Raw genomic sequence first — 11,349 nt, 5'->3', positions numbered from 1 at the left:
AACCCTCTCTCCCTGTTCCCAGATCCATTGCTTTCTCTTTCAGCTTCTTCTACTTCTCATCCAAACTAAAAACTAAAATGATTTAGAAGATACAAAAATGACAACACCTAGAAAATCATATATCATCACTCAAATCATCAAACCAATTTTCTATTCTAAAAAAAGTAATCACAAATTATCCCCTGTTCATTATCAACACCAACAAAATCAAAACCCTAACATTCCCGTTGTTGAACCCTAACATACCTTTTTTCACATTTTTTTAGGAAACATTGAAACCCATAAACTTATCTTCATTAAGATTCCTAGAAATCTTCATATCTTCAGTTGAAGAAGAACTCAGCTAGAAAGCAAAAGACGACCCTTGAATAACCTAACAAACAGAAGTAATATTCGTTAAAATCAAACACGTAATGTCCAATCTAAAAAAAAGGTGTTTGAGAATCAAAAGTAGAAGATGAATAGATCTGAAGGTTGAGTTGAAGAATGAGGAATGAGAAGCGAGAGATCGGTTGTTCTGATGAGAGAGAATAGAGCTTGTGTGTGTTTGTATTTGTTTCTAGCAGAAAAGTGAAGTCTTGGGGGCAGTGATGTGATAAGTGAAGAAAGAGAATAGGAAAGAAAGAAAGAGAAGAGGAAAGGAAGATTACAATCTGCAAACAGTGTGGTCATTGGGAAGACCATCACTGAGCACATGTTCTGCAGAGACACCTTTTCTGCATTTTTTGGTTCAAATGTAACTAATAAGTATAAGAATAATATTAAATAATGGCTGCAGCGAATGAATAGGGTAAAAGATATCAATTATGTAACTAAAACCAGCTAATGGACTGACAAATGATTACTTTGGACCCAAATTGCCCCCATAAGTGAGATTTGTCACATAATTAAGCAAGGGTTATGTTGTCTTAACCAGCACATATTCCCTTCTTATATTATAGACGTTTTAAAAATATTTTATAGCGTTTTTTAATTAGCGATTATTACATTTTGTTGAAACTAAATGTTTGTTAAATTTTATTTTCAAGTTTATATACATTATTTATTAAAAATGTAATATATATATATATATATATATATATATATATATATATATATATATATATATATATATAATATTTATGATATATATATATATATATATATATATATCATAAATATTATATATATATATATATATATATATATATATATATATATATATATATATATATATATATGTATATATAAACGTTAAAACGTACATATTAAAGTTTAAAACTTACATATTTATAATACATATATATTAACGTTAAAACTTAATATTGTGTATCAATTGTATATACTTCAGTTTCATAATAAAACATACTAATAGACCAATCAACCTAGTGGAAGCATGTAATTTTCCAAACATAGGGGATGTGGGTTTGATTCTTGTCTTGACAAAATTTCAGATTAATAAAATAATTTTTACAATTTCTCTTACCAATGCAAATTCTAAACCCTATAAATATATGATCATATATGATCATGGGTAATAAATATTTTTGTTGGAATTTATGTGTGAAAAAATTTATCAATAAAACTTATAACATAAACATGTAAAAAAGTATTTTGATTACGGAAGTAATTTTCACGTGTTTGACTTACAAATGAAATATTAGGATGTTTTTTTATTCAATAATAATAATTTGTTCATATATTTTTTCCAATAAAATAAGAAATGTGAGCTCCTCTCCCACTGACCTTGCAGCAACCATCAGTATAAACTGTGAATTAAAATCAATCATATCAATCTCAATGGTTGCAATGGATCGACAATAATTCATTATACAAAAAGTACTAAGTTATATTAAACTACCTGCAAAGGGGACATGCCATAGAAAAAAACTCCATAGGTCTTCATCTTCTACGTCTCTAATCGCACGGGCATGAGGCGATAGCTTCACTACTTCATTCTAATAATAACCATGTCGCCGAAAGCTCAATTCAAGTGAACAAAGAGAAACTTACAAATTTCACATTTTTATCTCTACTCAAACAACAAAATCACAACCTTATCATCATTTGCATAGCCAAAAGAACTTACATCAAGTATAAAACCTCCAAGATATTCAATTCCGGTAATCGAACATATAAAACTCCCCGCAACAGCCATGGCACCATAAATACCTGAAACAAAACAACTCATTGAAAACCAAATTGATGCAAATACACCAAATAATCTCCATAAACAAAGTAAGAATTTTCCAATTTGGAAAAACATTGATTCAATCAAAAAGGAAAACATAAACTTTTCCTTTTATATCTAACCCAATTAGCTAAAGATTAATTTTTCATAAAAGTAAACAAAAGGGTATCTACAAAGTTCCACACTTTAGCATCACGATATCATCACAATTCTCACTGATGCCATAGCAGAGTCTCACAACAGCCCAAATTCTTTCCCAAACAGGAAAGTCAGCAGCAGCAGCCTCATTGAAACATTGGTTCAATGTGGTGGTATATGAATTTGTAGTATACTATATGATCGGAAAATAGCAAGTGTACTACTTTTGTTACCGATGTAGTTATTAAAATGGAGTTGAATCCAAGTATCGATCACAAGGACTGCGAATAAAGTATAAGCCAGTACTAAATTTCAATTGAACAAAAAGCTATTGTTGGTTTTTTTTGATTCGCTTGATGAAACTACTAACTGTTTATAATTAAAAACGATAAGTAAATGATGATTTGGTTCACAAATGAGAAAGCATGCTAAGGTTGATGTATAAATCTTATGTAACTCCTTGAAAACACCGTTGTTCATGAAAAGATGTGACCACAATTGAGTATCAATTCCATAAAATAGTTTTCCCTAATTCCTTAGTGGAGAACTTCTTAATACTTAAAAGTCAATTTCAATTCCTCAATAATTGATTTTAGTATTAAGGCATTATGCATCGTGTTCTAGAATGGATGATCACTATGGTGAAATCCTTATTCCTAAGCGATTTACCGGTAATGTTTTGATTCAAAACGCATTAGAGTGGTGTGTCAAGCCTAACCCTAATCATAGATCAACAAAATATTTTCCAATACAATGAAGCATGAAAATCTTTGAATCATAAACTCAAATTATAAAAACATCAAATTCATCACAACGGTTTTAACAAGTCATTACATGAAAAGATTTAGGGACATCACCCTAGCATAAAATAGTTTAGCTACTCATAATGTTTAAGAAAATAACAAGAGTAATTGAAGTCATTACAAGAAATTATCAGTTGATATGATCTCCAATCGCGAGTGCTCTTGAAGATCTCTTCCAAAACCCTTGACTCTTCTTTCTCTGTAATTCTCTATGCTCAATGATCCAAGATCCTTTCACACTTCTTCCCGTTAGGTTTTAGTAGTGTTGGCTCACTTCCTCCGCATCCGAAAGGTCCGAAATACCCTTAATGAGATCCATGCTTTCAAAATTACAAAACTTGAACATCTGCCCGCGCCTAACAACACGGTCCGTGTGCAGGAACACGGGTGCCCGTGTTGTTCCTCTGGTCAGCTCTCAAAAATTTCCTTTCCACGCATCTTTCCACACGGGCCGTGTGCAGGAACACGGGTGCCCGTGTGAAACCTCTGTTTTGCTTCTCAAAAACATCTTTCCAGCCATCTTTTGACACGGCCCGTGTGCATGCACACGGGTGCCCGTGTGAACCTTCATCTTTGGTTCTTTCAGCTTCTTTTTTCGCCCCGAAGTGTCCTAAGTTCCTATCTCATTCCTGGGTCAACCTGGCCAACAACAAACTAACAACCAACGCATAAAATGGCACTTTTATAAACCTTAAGACACACTAATATGCAAAATTCAAACAACCGACAAATTAAGAAACTTATAATAAAACCTATAACAATGCCACTTAGTATTACCAAGATTATGACTTTTGGTCGGAAAAAGGTGCGGAAACTTACTAGAAATGGTGACCGATCACAACCCCACACTTATCTCATTGCTTGTCCTCAAGTGATGTATCGAGTCAAAACAAAGGTCATCGACGAGACTCTTTTCTCCACAACACAACCAGGTTTTTCGCAAGATTCCTACACTTAGCAATCGAGTGTAAGGTTTCCTTTTTCAGACTATCAATGGCATTCCCACTTTCGAACACGCTTTTCACCTGCAAGCTTTTCACACTCTCACAAAATCTCTCCGGGTTAAAGTGTCTACACTCATAATATCAAGGCATGCATATTACTTTCAACTTTGAATAAATCCTCAAATCACTACACACAGAGATTACACACACTTTATGAGGTCTTAGGGATGTAACGTGGCTTTGGTTTGGTGGGTAAACAAAGAACGGGGTAACAAATGGTTTAGGTGCTCGGCATTACATAGGATTCACTTCTCTACTCATTTTGATCTGAATCATAAGAATGGGGTTTGAACCTTTTTCAGATTTTAAAAGTGGACCGGGGCAAATATCTTATTCTGCTTTGAAATTTAAACCTCTTTTTGTTGGTTTTCACAAGATCATATTCATCTTTTTCTCTCTTTTTTTTTTTTAAGATATTCTTTTTTTTTTCTTTTTTCTTGCCCCCCTTTTCAATGGTTCACAACCCCACACTTAGATCCTTTTAGTGTCTTACAAGTGATTAATCATGAATGCCGAGCGATGACATGAACAATGAGATAACGGGTGATAAAAAGACTAACACAATGAACAAAACAACTATTATGGCTCAAAGGGGGTTAACGATGGATAACATGCATACGGGATGGTTAGAAAGGCTCGGGGTTACGGAGAAAAAACTTGCCTCAGTGTGTGCTTTCATAGTGTGCTTGTGTTATGAGAAAATACGCAAAATCAAAGTGAATAGTGTCATACCTGACTGAGCTCTCATATGGATGTTATAAATTTGGCTCTGACATCTCACCGGGTAGGTTAAGCTTGCATGCTTCAAAGTGCTCTAGGTGTTCTGCAATTTCCTTTCCTCCAAAGTTCACCATACTCTCTCTTGGTTCAGTGTTTTCCTCATTGCGTCCAACCTTCTTTTCTTTGATTGTGTCAACTTCCGTGGTGCCTGTAGAGATCAAGTGTGAGATGTGTTGTTCAACCACTATCTAGTCATTCGCCACCCTCCGACTTGTATCCAACCTGGTAACACAATGGCAGCACTGCAAACTCGAAATAAACATAAAAACAGGAAGACAAAAGAAAAAAAAATTCAAATTAAACAAACTAAACTATGAATTAAAAAAAAAAAAGAAAGCAAAGCAAAATAGATCCTCCCCCACACTTGAACTAAACATTGTCTCAATGTTTTAATTCCAGTGTGACGGAGATTACCAATCTCACTGGTAAGGCGGTGGAGGAGGAGGATCCTGAGGAAATTGCAACATGAGGCGTCGCATCATCTCCTGGACATCATCCACCACAGCTCCTTGCCTGAACAACTCAACACCCTGTCGTGTTTGCTCGGTGCGGAGAGCGCCAATCTCCGTTTGCACCCACCCCCATTGATCCTGAGTCATGGAAGATGATCCAACAGTGTGCTGGAAAAACTGTCTAGGGGGCGGGACAGGGCGATCCTGGGCGGGGAGGTCATCTTCCATGTCATCACCTGCAAAATTATGGTCATGTGGAGGGCTTTCACCCATAAACTCACCTAGCTACATATAGCCAGTTAGCACGATTTGCAATAGAAACAGAATCGGTGCAGGCAATGCCAAAACATGCTGTCCATGGACAGTTAGTGAGAAATACCCAGGCTTCACTATAATCATCCTCTGATTTACAAGAGTTTGCAAATCAATTTTCTTACCCGGTAAAGAAGGCTCATCATTCAACAAGTGGCCATAATCCAGGTGCTCAGCCAATTGAGAGATCATTCCCCCAACTGAAATCTCTCCACAAGAAGCATTACCAACTTGCTTCAGGTGGTTAGCAGCAAAAGCAGCGACATTCACCCGGCTTACCTCAAGCATGTTATGCAACAAAAATAGCTCTCTTTTCGCACAGACCCCTGTACTATCCCCCCTCCCAAACAAGGTGAAAGCCAAACCTTTCTGAGCATAACGGAAACAAGGGTTATGAATCCCCGAGGCCTTAGCCTTGCTTGGATTGTACCCAGCTGCACCTGTAATGGCTTCCCAAAATTCACAAGCAGGAAAAGTTTCAGGGGGGGCGCCTGGTCCAGATGACGGTAATTTCAGTGCCTCCCCTACCTCTTCCACAGACAACACATGCTTATGCCCAAACATATAAAACTCTAGATCACCAAAGTACTCCATTTCGGAGCCATTCCATTTGTGTCTCAATTTGAAATCTACAGTGCTCAGGAATTCCAAAGTTAGGCCCTCATAAGTCGGTGCCTCAAACAGCATAAAAGGCAACATACCGATATTGTGAAACATCCGGTAGACTTCATCTTTGAGGCCTAACTTGGTAAGAGTATCATCACAAATATATCTAGTCGGTAGCAATTTACGTTGCACTAAAATATCATACCTTGCTTTGTGTTCAGGAAGTGCAAACGTAATGCCATGGGCATTCTCTTCTTGGTCCCCTCTACGAACGGTTGCACGACTAGGAGCGCGACGGACCCGCTGCCTCGGTTGGGAGGGTTCGGCAAAATCATCCCGAACATTACGGCGTGTGGTTGTCTTTCGGGGAGGCATTGTAATGGCTCTGCAAGAAAAAGTTAACAAAAAACACACAAATAACACAAGGAAAAATTCGGAAAAATAAAATTGCACGAAATCAAAAATCTGAACCGATAGAAGTGAAGAGGATGGAGAGTAGAACAACTTTTGTGAAAGCACTATGGTGTTTTGAATGGTGGTTGATGGTGGTAGGATGAGTTTAGTGAAGGTGGAGGCTAGGGTTTAATGGAGGATGAGAAAGAAAAGTGGGAGAATGAATGGAAAGAAGAAGAATGGTTATAATGGAGATGGGCCCCACATGGGGTTTTAAAAAAATTTGAAAAATTCTGTCCCGCACAGCTCACACGGTCCGTGTCCCTGCACACGGGCGGCCGTGTGAAAAAGCTGGATTGGCAATTAGGGGTGTGCTGAGGGCAACACGGGCCGTGTTGCTGCACACGGGTGCCCGTGTTGCAAGTGCTGAAGCCACTTTTTTAAATTTTTTATTTCTTCTTTTCAGTCAGTTTTCAACACGGGCCGTGTTACTGCACACGGGTGCCCGTGTTGATGGCTTTCAATGCACCAAAAATGGACACTCTCCGTGCCTTTTTACTCGAGTTGCGTCTACCGGTCCAAACTCTACCACCTACAAAAGAAACGAAATAAAACAAAGAAAATGAAAGTTAACGGAAACAAACGTGGGTTGCCTCCCACGGAGCGCTTCGTTTAACGTCGCATGGCTCGACGGTCCATCGTCCTACTAAGCAAGACGAATGACATCAACCTGTCCAACTGGTTGACCTTGGAAATATGGCTTTAATCTCTGCCCATTAACTTTAAAGATGTCTCCATTAGCTTGATTTTTTATTTCAACTGCACCGTAAGGGAACACCTTATGAACCATAAATGGTCCCGACCATTTGGATCGCAATTTTCCCGGAAAAAGCTTCAAACGGGAATTGTACAGAAGGACCAGCTGTCCTTCCCAAAACTCTTTTTTCTGAATCCTCCTATCGTGCCACTTCTTGGTCTGTTCCTTGTAAACCTTGGCATTTTCGTACGCACGATTCCGGAACTCTTCTAATTCATGCAACTGTAAGATTCTAGAATTTCCTGCTAGAGACAAGTCCATGTTCAAAAGTTTAGTTGCCCAAAATGCCTTGTGTTCAAGCTCTAAAGGTAAGTGACATGCTTTTCCATAAACAAGTTGGTATGGTGACATCCCGATGGGTGTTTTGAACGCCGTTCGGTAAGCCCATAACGCATCATCTAGCTTTGTTGCCCAATCCTTTCTCGACGAACTCACTGTCTTCTCGAGAATTTGTTTGAGCTGTCTATTAGACACCTCTACCTGACCACTTGTTTGAGGGTGATAAGGGGTGGCTATCCGATGCTTCACATTGTATTTCTGCAGGAGTTTCTCCATGAGGTGATTTAGGAAGTGCGTTCCTTCATCACTAATAAGTGCTCTCGGTACTCCAAACCTAGCAAATATGTTCTCCCTCAAGAACTTGACTACTACCTTTGCATCATTAGTTGGTAAAGCTACCGCCTCCACCCATTTTGAGACATAGTCCACTGCAACTAAGATGTAATTCTTCCCGAATGATGGTGGAAAAGGACCCATGAAGTCAATTCCCCAAACATCGAATAACTCCACCTCTAACATGAAATTCTGGGGCATTTGATTTCTTTTTGAAATGTTCCCAGTACGCTGACACTTATCACATTCTTTTACCATCTCTTGGGAATCTTTGAACAATGATGGCCAGTACAACCCTGACTGCAAGACTTTGGAGGCAGTACGATCCCCACTAAAATGCCCTCCATATTCCGAGTCATGACATGCTCTCAACACATCCTTTTGCTCTTCCTCAGGCACACATCGTCTTATCAGCCCATCTACTCCTCTCTTGTATAGGTATGGGTCGTCCCATAGATAGAACCTGCAATCATAACAAACTTTTTCTTGCGGTTAGAATCAAAATCATCAGGTATTATACCGCCAACAAGGTAGTTTGCGTAATCAGCAAACCAAGGCACTCCAATAACAGCTAGGATGTGTTCATCAGCAAACTCATCCTTTATTGGACGCCGCTCTTCTGTCTCCTCAATGGGTGACATTCGCGAAAGGTGATCGGCAACAGTGTTTTCACACCCTTTCTTGTCGCGAATCTCTACATCGAACTCTTGGAGAAGTAAAATCCACCTCAGAAGTCTGGGTTTCGAATCCTGCTTGGCAAAGAGATATTTTAAAGCAGCATGGTCAGTGTAAATAATCACTTTTGAACCCAACAGATATTGCCTGAATTTATCAAAGGCATACACAACGGCTAGCAACTCCTTCTCGGTAGTTGCATAATTGATCTGTGCAGGGTTCAAAACATGACTGGCATAATAAATAACATGAAGCAATTTTTCTCTCCGCTGTCCAAGTACAGCCCCCACTGCAATGTCGCTAGCATCGCACATGATCTCAAAGGGTAGAGACCAATCAGGGGCAATCACAATGGGTGCCGACACTAGTTTATTTTTCAGTGTCTCAAATGCATCGGCACACTCTTTATTGAATACAAAAGTCCTGTCTTTAACCAACAAAGTGGTCAGCGGTTTGGCTATCTTCGGAAAATCCCTTATGAACCTACGGTAGAATCCCGCATGGCCTAGGAAACTCCGAATACCTTTCTCATTCACAGGTGGTGGTAATTTTGAGATAACCTCCACCTTAGCTTGATCAACTTCGATTCCCCTGTGGGAGATCTTGTGACCAAGCACAATGCCTTCTCGTACCATGAAATGGCACTTCTCCCAGTTTAGGATCAGATTACTTTCTTGACATCGCTGCAAAACAAGTGAAAGGTTAGCCAGACAATTATCAAAGGAGGAACCAAATACCGAGAAGTCATCCATGAAGACTTCCATATGCTTTTCAAGCATATCAGCAAAAATAGAAGTCATGCATCTTTGGAATGTCGCTGGGGCATTACACAACCCGAACGGCATCCTTCTATAAGCGAAGATACCGTATGGGCAAGTAAAGGCTGTCTTCTCTTGATCCTCCGGTGCAACCGCAATTTGGTTGTATCCCGAGTACCCGTCCAGAAAACAATAATAGTCATGCCCAGCCAATCTTTCTAGCATTTGGTCAATGAATGGCAATGGAAAGTGGTCTTTTCTTGTGGCCAGATTTAGTCTTCTGTAGTCTATGCACACCCGCCACCCAGTGACCGTTCTGGTAGGAATTAACTCATTCTTTTCATTAGCTATCACCGTTGTACCTCCTTTTTTAGGTACCACATGAACAGGGCTCACCCATGAACTGTCTGATATCGGATAAATAAGACCTGCATCTAACAGCTTCACAACTTCCTTTCTCACCACCTCCTTCATAACTGGGTTCAATCTCCTTTGAGGTTGCACCACCGGTTTGTGATCTTCTTCCATGAGAATTTTGTGCATGCACATTGTAGGACTTATTCCCTTGAGGTCTTCAATTTTCCAACCCATAGCTCCCTTGAACTTTTTCAGAACTTCAATTAACTTGTCCTCTTGTATATTTTTCAAGCTCGAGCTAATGATGGCGGGACATTTTTCTTCAGAATCAAGGAAAACATATTTAAGATTCTCCGGAAGCTGTTTCAATTCTGAACTTTTTGGCTTTTCTTCATTGCAACCCAATGCTATTGGTTGCCTTAGATCTTCCCACCTATGTGTTCGAGAACCTTTAAAGATAGGTTGAGTTTCCAACATTGATACCACCTCCAAGTCATTATCACTGGCTTCTTCATTTTCTCCAAAAATTGACATGCTCAAAACTCTTTGGAGAGGTAATTGCAATACACTCTCCACATGATCACTTTCTACCACTTGTTGGAGCACTTGTATATTGCTACTAGTGCCAATATCCTCTTTATTCTTCATGGTATTATGAACATTGATTTTTAACTCTTCATCATAAACCTTCAAAGTCAGAGTGCCCCCATCCATATCTATCATGACTCTCCCCGTTTCCAAGAATGGTCGTCCCAAGATTATCGGCATCTCTTCGTCTTCTGGCATTTCAAGAATTACAAAATCTACCGGAAACACAAACTTATCCACTTTCACAAGGACGTCTTGGACTACTCCGTAAGGTCGCTTGACCGAATGATCTGCAAATTGGAGAGTCATCCGAGTGTCTTGGATTGCACCAATTCCCAACTTTTTGTAGATGGATAGAGGCATGAGACTGATACTTGCCCCCAGATCAATTAAAGCTCTCTTGAAAGATCTATCTCCAATAGTGCAAGGGATAGTAACTGCTCCTCTATCCTTCTTTTTCACTGGTATCTTCATGCCCTGCAAAATAGCACTACAAGTTTCTGTTAGAATAATGGGGTGGTCTGCAATGGTTCGCTTTTTAGCGATGATGTCCTTCATGAATTTGGCATAGGTGGGCATTTGCTCAAGTGCCTCCAACAACGGAATGTTCAGCTCCAGCTTTTTGAATAATTCCAGGAACTTCTCAAAATTCTTTTCTTGCTGCCCCTTTTTCTTGTTTCTTTGAGGGTAAGGCAGCTTGACTTCTGGTGTTGGTGTTAATACTTTTTCTTTCGTAACTGGTGCTGGTGTTACCACTTCTTCTTCCACTTGCTCATTCTCTCTTATGTCCAGCTCCACCTCAAGCAATTGATCCTCACTCTCCGAATCCTTTTCCACCACTTCACGTGGTTTCCCTCTCCGTGTAGTGACGGCATTGATTTTTT

This window comes from Vicia villosa, linkage group LG6 (assembly GCF_029867415.1).
Source record: "Vicia villosa cultivar HV-30 ecotype Madison, WI linkage group LG6, Vvil1.0, whole genome shotgun sequence".
Lineage (NCBI taxonomy): Eukaryota > Viridiplantae > Streptophyta > Magnoliopsida > Fabales > Fabaceae > Vicia > Vicia villosa.
Note: the sequence above shows the minus strand (reverse complement) of the source record.